Source organism: Pteronotus mesoamericanus, unplaced genomic scaffold, assembly GCF_021234165.1.
Source record: "Pteronotus mesoamericanus isolate MK-2021 breed Mesoamerican mustached bat unplaced genomic scaffold, CSHL_Meso_final scaffold_21, whole genome shotgun sequence".
Classification (NCBI taxonomy): Eukaryota; Metazoa; Chordata; class Mammalia; order Chiroptera; family Mormoopidae; genus Pteronotus; species Pteronotus mesoamericanus.
In genome coordinates this window covers 18,990,136-19,003,190 of record NW_026555310.1, presented here as the reverse complement: position 1 = coordinate 19,003,190, position 13,055 = coordinate 18,990,136, and the positions used below count along the sequence as shown (strand labels likewise).

The window sequence follows — 13,055 nt, the reverse complement described above, 5'->3', positions numbered from 1 at the left end:
GTTCGAGTACAACTAAATCCCTTTTTCTCCTCTTTAGAGAAAGACAGGCATAGCTTACAAATCAAGATGAATTTCATGGCAATGTGCGCTACTTTTCAAGTGCACTAAAAAGTATAGGCAACAAGTGTGCTGGGTTATAAAAGATGGTAGAGGTGAGATGGGGGATGCAGTGATTGGGAAAGGAGGTGGTGAGGCTTGAGTTGAATTTAAAAAAGAGAGAGAGAGGGATGGGGGAGGGTTAAACCATTTCTCTTCATGCTGGGAGGGAAATCATGGGCAATGGATCAGAAAGAAAGATAAAAATGATTACGTTCAGGATGCTAAGGCCCAGTGCCTGGCAGGACTCACCCTGCCAGGAGCCCCCAGGGCAGGCAACCAGCCCCCTGTTCCGGGGCTCTTCCCCTTTCAAAAATACCACATGTTTATAGCGTGCTTGGGGACTGTTAGTTACACTCTGTACAACACTGTCAAGGGCACAGTTTTTTTGTACAACACCAAGCTTTCTTCATAAGGTGGTTGTAAGAATAACAATGGTATGGGATTACTAATATTTCACAGCCCCGGGCCTTCATGTCCCAACCTGTCAGCTGATGCCTATGGCATCTGTGCCGAACAAAATTGCTCTTCATGGTGCAGTTTATTGAGGCCTCTCTGACATAGAGAAAACTGCCTGGCTTCCTTTACACAGCGAGTGTGCCTTACTGTGCTTTTGTCTTGTTGTGCTGTATTGTATCATGCTCTCACTACAGGTTTTGCTGTAACCTTTTACCAAATAATAACACAACCAGATACACTCATCTTCCTATGGTCACAGTTTAGAGAGCTACACTGGCTAGTCAGTTCCTTAAGTTACCTGTATGCAGTCTTTAACCATCTGTGTACTGCTAATGTAAGAAAGCAAGAAAGAAAAAAAACACTGACTATAGTAAAAACTAACCCATTTCCGTTTCCTCCTTTTCTCCTCAGTACGGATGCTGACATGTCTCTAAGCGTTCAGTTAACGGACCTTTTTCCTCAATACTTTTTTTCCCCTCATGAGTCAGCTGCTATCTCTTCAAGTCTTTAATATTATTAAATGCTGTTTCTCAGATTTCTTCTACAGCCATTTAGCATTTCAGTGCAAGGCTAATCTTTCAGTAACTCAATGCCTTAACTTTTAAAGGCCTGAACCTGCACAAACACTCTTAGCCTGTTTTAATTTTGATGACCTGACTTCATTTTCTAAAACCTGGTAACGTTTTTTAAAAAAATGTCACAGGCTGTGTGCTGGGCAAGCCAGAGATCAAGCTTATAGAACCTGTGGAAGGAAGGTCCTTGGGAAGACTCCTCGGAGGTGGGAGAGGACAGATCTTTACCTACCCCTGCTCCGAGATAAGGACCGCCGCCCTTGCACCAACTTTGTTATGGCTCCCAGTGTGGGAGCTGGTGGCAAAGATTAGGGTCCTTCTTGAGGCCCTAATTGCAAGGCATTAGACCCAAACATATTCACCACAAGGAGCAATCAATCACTCAGGGAACAGCATTTTCTTCAAACAGCCCCTATGAAAAACCAATATGAAGGGCCTTAAGTCTTTGGATAAGTTTACCAGCTTCAGTGTTAGGTGTGATGGAAAAGTCCTATAAACACTTAAAGGCACACTTTTTTATTTATTTATCTATTTTTTTGAACTTGGACTATGATATTAAAGAATTGAACACTGACTCTTTCTATTCAAGATCTTACAACAAATGAAAAGTTAACTATTCTATTGTAATTGAAGCCCATGCCAGCTATGAGAGGAAAATGCACCGCTTTCTACCAAGAAGATTAGAGGCTGTTTCTAGCAAGGCAAAAACCAGTTATTAAAGTTTTCTAGCTAAATAAAGACTTTGTGTGTTACTGGGGATGTGTAAGCAATTAGCTCCTGCCATCACACACAGGATACGTAAAGTGGGATGTAGGAGAAGCATGGGCAGGGGCTTAAGTAGAGCTCTACTGAGCCCCACCTAAATACACTTTCCTGCCTTATAAGGTTAACATCTACCGCAAGATACCCCAGATGAGGTGTGCGGAACTTAAAACCCCTTTTTACAGAGAGTCAGGGTAGATTCAGGATCTGCACAGAGAGCTTCAGATCCTTGCTCTGTCTCTCACTGGTGGTGGATCGTAAACAATTCACATAAACTCTTTGAGCAACAATCTCCCATTTTGTAAAACAGTGTGAATAATACCTACTGTGCAGGGTTGTTGAAATATTTAACTATAATATACATAAACTATCTGGCATATAGGAGGGTTTCAATACATGATAAATATTGCTATAAATATAACAAATCTCCATGTTTCCCTCCAAATACACACACGTGGGGGGTGAGGGGAGAAGTGAGGGGGAGAGAATGGGCAATAATTATATGCTGTTGAGAAAAAGGAGGTCTCCAGAAACACTTTTGTTACTCTATCATTTCACCATTTCAGGTATAATATAGAATTTACCCAAGCTATGGATTTTACATCAGGTCATCTTCCATTCGGAGGGACATATTACTTTGATTTCCCAGAGAACGAACAAGAAATATTCTTCAGGGGAGAGGGAGAGGGAGAGATTGCCCATCAGTCATGTCTTCCTCAAGAGGCTGATCAGTGTGAGTCTACCTGGCTAACCCTCTGAGATCACCTGAACTCTTTTTGCAAGAGCTTCAGTAATACACCCATACATTGAACACAAGTGGGATATGTGAAGGGGAGTGAGCAGGTGAACATCCTCTCCCTCATTCCTGCTTACCACCCCCAACCACATACACATGTCATTCTCCATACGATGATCTGCCTTTCTAAGACAGAGAAACAAAGCAGGGACCTCCTTTCTTAAAATACTACCTTCAGTGCCTGACGTTTCAACCACGACTCTGAGGGTCTGTAGTGGAAACATGGTGTGCGACCCAGAACCCCTGTATGCGGAGCCTGTCTTTCCCTCCACTGCTAGGAGAATTGCCTGTTGATGACTCACAACTGACTCCCTCTCCAGGCATTGCCCTCAGTCAAAGGGAGCTACCTTGCTGTCCTAGGGCAGCCAGCATCCTGTGACTACTTGGGGTGAAAGTACAAAGGCCCTGCGCCCTTGCCTCAGTTCCGGAAGGGCCGCTCCAGCTCTAGAGCTCTGCAAGGGGTCCGCGGAGGCAACTGATTCACAGTCCAAGTTTTCTTCCATCTCCTCTGAATGGATGCTGACTCTTCTTTTTTCCCTCGCCCCCTAATAGGTGTTTGTTCCAGCTCTCTCTCCTTGCATGCAAATCTCCATCAGAGCCTGTGTATAAAAACTCAGTCTCTGAAAGATTCTGAAGATCAAGCAAAACTCAGATAAATACTCAAATACTTAACCACTTCCACATATCTGAAATATTGCAATTGAAGGTGGGATGTAGAGAGGCCGAGGGGAATCTGAGCTTACATTAGTGCTGTAGGATGCAAAAGAGAAACAGGCTCCAGCTCTTGAAACAATGACTGGACCGCTGCCAAGGGTTTTGCAGAGTGTACTTCTGGACTCTGTGTGCATAGAAAGCAGAGGGGGATGATAAAATGCCAGTCATTGTCCACTTCAAACAATTCAGAATCCACCCTGAGGCTAGCTGAAAACTGGCTTGGGAAGTAACAATGACGTGAGCAAATACAGGAAATAATCACAATAATGAGCTTTAGTAGGGTGCTTCACAGATTACAAGGCATTTTCAAACACTGGCCCTTTCCATCCTCCTGACAGAAAACCACCAGATAAGTAGGCTTGTTCTTGGTACTACCACCTCCCTATGAGGAGATAGATACTGGCTCAGAGAACTTCTCCCTGTCGCACACCTGAGCCGGGACCCACATGTAGTGGTCACTCCATGCCCTGGGCACATTCCCCCAGTCGAAGATGCTTATCCCCAACAGTACCAGCTTGACGTTCTCTCCTTGGAAATTTCATCACAGACAATTCCGTATGTAAGATAAGGAATGAAGTCAGAAACATGAGCCACTTGCTTCATAAAGGTGTATGATCTCGCTTCCCAGAATAAGGCATTCACTCGGTATGAAAGATTTTTTTCATGGGTGTTGTGAGGACCAAATCTGAGAGTCTTTAGAGACTATCTGATTTAAACTATTGAAGTAGGAAGCATGCAGTGTGTATTTGTGGAAATTTTGTGTTCTTAATAAATTTAGCCTTTGTTTTCTATGAGACCAAACCACTCAGGCTCTTTGCTTAAGAACTTGCCTGAACCGAGAAACACAGACTTCTTCAGTATGAGAAGGTGGAGGGATTCGGAGTGAAGGATAGGGCAACTGAGTAGTGATCCCCTCAGAATTCTGAGGAGGGGAAATCAAGACAATATCTCCTGTAATTGCTCTCATGATTTAATTGTTTTGTCCCCTGCTCAACCCCATGAACATTTACTATTTTTACTGCCTGACTTCAGGATGTATCTACTGAAGAAGCAGCCATGAGAGTGATTTTTCAAGTATGTTTTATTTTTTTTTTTCATAACCTCATAAATGCACAGGCTGCTGAAAAAAAAATAGCTGAAAGAAAATCTAGAAAGGATTGTTATCCTGACCTAAATGTTGCATTGAGGTGTATGGGACCTAAAAATATACATATATATGGCTGTCATATTCCATGAGGGAAATGTGGGTTAAATATTCTTTGTTTGATATTCTACTTAGTTTTGTTGAACCTTTAAAGCCATTTTCACTTCTTAAATTGCACTACTAGCACCCACAAAGAAGATCAAACCTGAATTTCTTAATAGGATATACTCAAAGCTTAAATATGTGTTATATGATTTAAGGAAGCATATATTTGATTACTGCTAAGTGGATCTCCCATTTGTTTCAGTGTGATTTATGAGAAGCTATTCTTAAGCTGTTCTACTTCCTAGCTGTTTTGATACCCAGGGTGTCCATTTATGGCACGCCAGAGGGAAGCATGGCATTAGGAGTAGATTTTTCTTACAGCGAAGTCGTGAGTCTGCATGAACTTTTTAAACAAGAACTTTGAGTGCACTCCAATCTGGAACACATAATTATTTCATGCTGACTAAAATCAAGAAGAAGAAATATGTGACTATACTCACAGATGTAATTACAAATTACTACCTATGCCTCATCATTCCCATCTACTCAAAATCCTTGCTGGATTTCTTTACTTGAGCTTAGCCAAAAGGCCGAGAAGCAATCTTTGCTGGATTTCTTAAAATGATGACTTCTTATTTCTGTAATTGAAGGGAATTTTGAGTATAACGTCACTCTGTGTCATTTCCAGGCACTTTTTAATGCCTGATGATATTGGTTAGAACTTGAGGGATGATTCTAATGACATTAAAATAGTTTCACAAGCACACAGGAAAAATTCCTCTCCCTTTCTGTCCTTTTATATTTATTTACTTTTTCCTTTCTACACAGAATGGCAATAGTCTACAATAACTCCTGAATTTTTTTTCAGTGTGACTGAATGTTTAAATGCATCATTTTATAGATATCGTTTGACTTTTTTTTTTTACATAAATGCATGATAGCCTATGTTTGTCAGAAGGAAGCTCATTTGCCAGTGTCCTGTCCATTAACTCAGTCTCTTAGATACTGCTTCAGTTTCCCTCTGTATCAGGCATCTTTCCACCTGGAAAAAATATCATATCATTTTTTTTAATTTGAAGTATTCACTTATTTATAAAAGTTTTAAATAAACCCAATTCTAGTACTGATACTAGGTAACCTGGCTATTTCTACTCTATGTTATTTAGAAAATACTTATTCTTCTTTTGTTTTAGATCTTCAAGCTAGTCATTTCTCTATGGCAGAATTTGTTCTTCAGTCCCCTGACAACTTTAAAAAATCTTTCTCAGATTTTTGCTCTGACCAAATGCTTATTTGTATCATTACAGAAAAATAAAACTTTCCCCCCATCAATTATGTTTCTTGGGCATTTAATTAGTCTCTACTGAATCCTGGCTTCCAACAGCTATCCAGGTGGAGAAATTAAGCATCCTAAGCTGTGGCTTTTTCTGTAACCCTTCCAATAAATGGAGGCCATTCTGGAAATCCATCAAGAATGCTCTGTGGTACTGTAACTGGGAAACCTTTTCTTACCTTTCCCTATGTACACTAATCCTTATCCTTTAATATACAAATCAAATTTTATCTCCATTGTGAAGTTTTCTATGATTCATCTCATTCCTATTTGAGAATTGACTCATCTGCTTGCATGAGCAAAACCAAGCATATTTGGAAGTCAGTGGCTGGGATCACTTTATCCTCAGAGTCAAGTGGGTTAGAAAACTGGTTGGATGAGCTCATGGAGCTATTTTAAGGTAAATAGAATAGTAAGAGAGTTTTTGTTGAACAATCTTGACCACGTCATTGCACAATGGCTTTAGAATCAAACAAATCTAGTGTGGACTCAGTGAAATGGATACAAATTTATTTACTTTTGTAGACATAGGGCTATTCGTGTACTCTATTTTTTTTGAGGGAGTTTTATGGTTTGCTCTCTTCAGGAAGTTTTCAATTTTTTTTTAACTTTTGAAGTTTTTTATTCCTTTTTTGTTTTTTACTGTTCAAATTTTCCTTTAAAAGTTTGGAATGCTTCAAGAATCTGCGTATCATTCTTGCACAATGGCCATGCTCATCTTCTCTGTGTTGCTCCAATATTAGTATACAAACTGCCTGCGTGGGCACAAATTGGTCAGTTTCATATGAATTGTTCACAATAAACCCTTACTACTACCCTTTAAATGTTGGTGCTGATGGAAACCAAAATTTAGTGTAGACTCATTAAATGTTTAAAAACTATAATTAAGTTGGTTGGATCTGTAGTGTGAGCTTTCCCCTTTCACTTGAGATATTGGGATATTGGTTACGAGTATCCTTTCTCTTTTTCCCTATTCAGTCTGCATAAAGTTTTATCCATTTTATTGATTTTTTTCAAGGTACCAGTTTTTGATGTCATTTATTTTCTCTATTGTTTTTTTTTTTGTTTATTCGTTTATTGATTTCTGTTCTTATCGTCACTATTTTCTTCCTTCTGCTAATTTTGAGTTAAATTTACTCTTCTTTTTCTAATTTCTTCTTTTTATTGATTTTAGAGAGAAAGGGGAAGGGAAAGAGAGAAACATCAATTTGTTGTTCCACTTATTTATGCATTCATTCATTGGTTGATTGTTTAGGTACGCTGACTGGGGATCAAACCTGCAAACTTGTTCAATGGGGACAATGCTCAAATCAACTGAGCTTCCCAGTCAGGGCCTTTAGTTTCTTGAGATTATTAATTTGACATCTTTCTTCTTATCTAATATAAGCTTTTAGTGTTATACATTTGTCTCTAAATATTTCATTGGCTTCATCCCACAAGTTTTTATATGCCATATGCTCATTTTTGTTCATTTCAAAATATTTTCTAAATTTCTTTTTCACATGTACACTATTTAGAATGTAGTGTTTAAATTCCAAATATTTGGAGATTTTCCAGATAACTTTGCTATTAATTGTTGATATCAGCTCTCCATCTGGCCCTGAGTTTGAAGTTATGACTCTATCTTCTCTAGGATATGATGATGGGTCCCTACTAGTATATGATCCCTGAAATGTGCCCTCCAACTTCATGTACCCCACCCTCTTGCCCTTCAGTATTCCTCATAGGACTCATCTGAATGTGCCTGACTCCCAGTCTTCTACATGATGTGATAGAGGGATCAGAGACAATGGCAAATTTGATAGAAAATCAACAGATATCTAATTTAATCAAATTAAAAGACTACCAAAGTGCATTAAGTGTTTGGCAGAGGTTAGATAAATAATACACAGACTGCATTTCTCTGGAAATAGGCAGTGAGAAAAAGGGCATTGAAAATGCATTATGTGGTTTTACTCAAACTTGATAATTAATAGGGGTGATAAAATTAAGGTATAAAGGACTCAAGATTGTTAGTGAAACTTTGACATAACCCTGCAATTCTTTCATAATTGTGTTCCTCTTTTTTAACATGGCATTTTTTCTCAATTTTATTGAGAAATATTTACATATCTCACTGTATAAATTTACAGTATACAGCAGGATGATTTGATTTACATATATTGTGAAATGATTACCACAATAGGTTTAATTAATATCTATTATCTCATATAGATACAACAGAAAGAAAAATAATTTTTGCCTTTGATGAGAACTCTTAAGATCTACTCTCCTATGTATCATAGCTCAGTGTTAACTTTAGTCATCATATGTACAATTACTAATACTTATTTATCTTATAACTGAAAATTTATTCAGATGTGTGAAAATAACACACATCTGATGTCTCATGCACTGTTGGTGGGGACGCAGATTGGAGCGGCCACTGTAGAAAGCAGTATGGAGTTGCCTCAAAAAAATTAAAAAGTTAACTACCTTATGACTCAGCGGTTCCAATTCTGGGGATATATCCAAATAAATCAAAACACTAATTTGAAAGAATATATGCACCCCTATGTTCATTGCAGGGTTATTTATAATAGCCAAGGTCTGGAAGCAGCCCAAGTGTCTATCAGTAGTTGAGTGTATAAAAAACCTGCGGTACATTTACACAATGGAATGCTACTTGGCCATAAAAAAAGAAGGAAATCTTACCCTTTGCTAAAGTATGGATGGACCTGGAGAAGATTATGCTAAGTGAAGTAAGCCAGTCACGGAAAGACAAGTACCATATGATTTCACTCATATGTGGAATCTAATGAGCAAACAAACAAACAAAATAGAGACAGACTCATAGAGACAGAGAACAGACTGACAACTATCAGAGAGGAGGGGGGTTAGGGATGGGTGAAAAAGGTGAAAGAATCAAGAAAAAACACACCATCATAGATACAGACAACAGTATGGTGATTACCAGAGGGAAAGGAAGGTAAGAGAGGTAAAAGAAGGTACAAAGAGAATAAATGGCAATAAAAGTAGACTTGATTTGGGGGTGATGAACACACAATACAATATACAGATGATATGTTATAGAATTGTACACCTGAAACGTATATAATTTTATTAGCCCATGTCACCCTAATAAATTCAATAAAAAATAAAATAAAAATCAGCAAATTGATTTGTGATGTTGCTGAAGTTGACCAATCAATTTTACTGTAGTTTAAAGTTACTTCTCATTTTGGGGGATAAAAAATAATTTTCTTGTTAAAAATTAAGGCACATAATTTGCTCTTTTGGATTAATGTTGTGACCCTATCTAGCATCACTAACTGATAGAGTACTGATTGCATTATGTTAAAAGTCTTTGGGTATTGAATTTTAAAATGTTTTATAATCACAAAATGTATCCTAGAGATAAAAAGCAGATTTTATTTTATAATAAAAATGACTTAGGAAACTTGGTTGAACCGAAAAAAAAGGAAAAAGCAAAACAGAGGGGGGGAAAAATGGAAGGCTAGCGGTTGAGGTTTTAACTCTTAGGGAGGATAAAAACCATTCTTATAATCAAAACTTCTAGTTATTTATTATGATGGTAAAGAGATTGAATGACTTTTTACAATCTTGTCTTCCTGGCCACCTGTCCACATTCTCTGTGCCGCTGCGGCTGCTGCTCTAAGGGAAAATAAAGATGCCCTGGGTTGCTATTGGGTTTACTGTTAGTGACGTTCTCACTCGTGTGCCTCAGTCAGCCCTACTGAAGTCTGGAAAAGTGTGATAAATAAAAGTCAGATGATGGACTGTGAATTGATTAGGAGCTTTGATATCATGTTTAGCATTTGGTGGGTTTTGTTTTGTTTTGCTTGTTTTCTGGATCCATTCTACAACTCTGAACAGCTAGCATTCCATTTCAATCTCAACAGGAACTAAAGAATACTGAACACTATACTGTTTCAGCTATTAAAAGCCCAAAATATCACTAAGAACAATGGCTATGGAAGAAAAACAATAATAAAGTTTGTTTTGTTTGACAGCGACTGACAATGGTATCATTGTCCACACATGTCTGTCTATAAATACTGTTAGACATCTTGCAGCTCTTTCCCCTCTAGTATAATCCAGGCGTGGAATTGGTTGATCAACCCATCACCATGGATACTGAAAAATCTGCCCAAGAGACCTCAAATGCAGATCATGGATAAAATTGTATCTGCTGCTGTGACTGATGCCAGTTCTCTCTCCCTCTCATTAGGAAGAGCAGCCCCAGGGAAGAGGCCAGTGTCCCCAGAGGCCCCCATCCCCTTGGGTCCGGCTCTCACCCTTTACCTGCCTCTGCTTCCCAGTCTCTCCTGAGTCCTGGGCCCGCAGGTCCCACTGTGTATGCACACAGGAACCCAATGATACCAGCTCTGGGCTCACTATTTGTCTCTGGGATACCCACATCTAACCTTTAAGGATTTACCAATTTCTCTCTTGATCTAAACCAAGGATGAAAAATCTGTTACTTTTGTTTTAGCTTAGACAAAATGCTAAAACTGAGAAGAAAGCAATGAGTTTCAAAACAAAACTTAATTCAAATTCTTGTTCTTCCTTTAACTCACTATAGACTTTGAGTCAATTACCTCACTTTTAATTATTCATTCATCCAAGATTTTCTGAGGGACTACTATGCAAAATATGCTTAGGCCATAGATATGCAAAGGAAAATGAGAAACAATTCTTGTTCTCAAGGAGCTTACAGTGGAAAACAGAAGATGGAAATGCACAGCAATGTTTACATGCTGGGTGGCACAGACCATGGGAGGCGGAAAGGAAGGAATTCTTACAGGATCACCTCTCCCAGACCAGGAAGGTCAGAATGGGCTTCTGGGAGGCAGAGGGTCTGAGGGTAAGGACAAGCAGGAGGCAGTCAGTGCAAGGGGGCAGGTGGGCATAGAGGTACAAAAGGAAGAAAGAGTAAATGATCACGGAATTCAAAAATAGAAAATGTTATCCTGGCATGCCACCTGACCTAGCATGAAAAATTGTCATAACAATATAAATATCATTAATTAGTTATTCCTATTTTTAATTATATTTATTGATCATGCTGTTACAGTTGTCCAAATGTTTTCCTTTTAGCCCCCCTCTACTCAGCACTCCCCACCCCCTCAGGCAATCCCCCCACTATTGTTCATGTTCATGGGTCATATGTATAGTTTCTTTGGCTACTCCATTTCCTATACTGTACTTTACATCCCCATGGCGTGAATGCCTTTAATTAGTTTTTAAAGCTGAACTATAGACAAAACTATTATCAATGGTTTCAGCATATGACATTAAATATTAACATTATTTAACCACATAAAAGAAAATTATTACATTTACTCTCTGATGTAGGAATTCCACTCCTAGGTATTTCACCAAGACAAATGAAAACATGTCCACACAGAAACTAGAATAAAGATATTCTTAGCAGCTTTATACATATTAATCCAAACTGGAAACAACTCAAGTGTCTATTAACAGTGAAATGGATAAACAAATTGAATTTATACAATGCAATACTCTTCAGTGGTAGAAAGAGATAAACTATTGATACATGCAACAACATGGATTACTCTCACTGACGTTATACCAAGAGAAAGAAGCCAGACACACACAAGATATAAAATACTATGTTTATATTTATGCGCAGTTCTAGAAGAGGAACATCTACTCCATAGCGGAAGAAGTCAGATGAGTTTTTACCTCTGGAAGGTGCAGGGGACTGACTATGAAGAAGAACAAAGGGAAATTTCTGGGGTGATAAAAATGATAAGAGATGTGGATTACACAGGTATATGCACTGATTAAAACTCATTGGATTGCTTCTAATATTTGTGGCTTTCACTCTGTATTCTTGACCTAAATGAAAATAGCCATTAAATTTTCATTAATAGGTTCGCTTTTTTCCAACGATATCAGTTTAGCCATTCTGAGGCTACCTCCTGTGTATTCTAGGCTTGAGCAAAATTCTAGGCTTTTGAAAATAATGGGATCCAGCTTTCTCATGTTGAGGAATAGGGTAACAAATACAGAAAAGAAGAAGACAAAAACTGCTGTCCAATCTGGAAACTATTAGCCACATGTGGCTTTTGAACCCTTGAAATGAGGCGAGCCCAAATTGAGGATGTGATGTAAGCATCAAATACACACTAGACTAGAAAGACTTGGTGCAAAAAAATGTAAAAAAAAAAACCCTCAATGCTTTTTATGAATCTCAATTATATTTTGAAATGATAAGATTTTTGACATATTGGGTTAACTACATATTATTAAAATCAATCTTAATTTTTTTTTTCCAAACATTGCAACTAGAAAGTTAATAGTTACATATGCGGTTCGTATTTGGACACTGCTCGACTGGAATCAGAGCTATCATATTTCAGTCTGTCTATCTTATCTATCTTATCTATCTATCTATCTATCTATCTATCTATCTATCTATCTATCATCTATTTTTTTTCTTCTCCAAAAGGGTCTGGAAACAATGACATGCCAGTAACAATGAGCACCCGTAGTACCAAACCTTAGTACCATTCGGCATTAAAAGAAAATACAGCTGCTTGGAGAAAGGGCCAGTTTCAGGGCTGGAGCAGAGAAAAGTACAACATGAGCCTGGAACATCTTATTTCACAAAGAATATAAAGGATTGCTCAAAAAATGATAGGATATATCAAAATGACATAAAAGAACCCCTGGGGTTCCCACTAGCCAACTCTAGGATAATATGAGCATCAAAATAAATGATGACAGTAATGGGTTATTGACCAGCTAAATAATGTCCATGTTAAAAAAAAGTAATGCTATTACTTGCACACACATCAGAGTCAAAACAATTTAAATCAAATAACAAGTAGTCAGTAAATGCATATCTAGCCCCCAAATTTAAAACTCAGTCATATTCCTATAACTTTACAATTGAATACAGAGGATTGGGCAGATTTATTTACTAATTTGTTTGTTTAATTGGTTTACGATAACCTCTTTTCAAAAGGTTTGAGTTTCTTACAACAGAGGGCATATATGGACTATGCTATTCAAAAACACAAAAAATGTTTCCTGTTAGACTCATGGCAGGTTTGGACGCAAGGAAGAAAGTGCCTTCTTTTCGGAATTTTTTGAAAAAACTAA

General features: G+C 38.0%; 1 non-coding gene across 1 annotated transcript; it reads right to left on the bottom strand.

Moving 5' to 3' along the window:
• Nucleotides 1–6,581: 6,581 nt before the first annotated feature.
• LOC129085160 (U6 spliceosomal RNA) lies at nt 6,582–6,693 on the bottom strand. Its single transcript, XR_008530663.1, has one exon. It is a non-coding gene; the product is annotated as a U6 spliceosomal RNA (small nuclear RNA).
• Between the last annotated feature and the right edge of the window lie 6,362 nt (nt 6,694–13,055).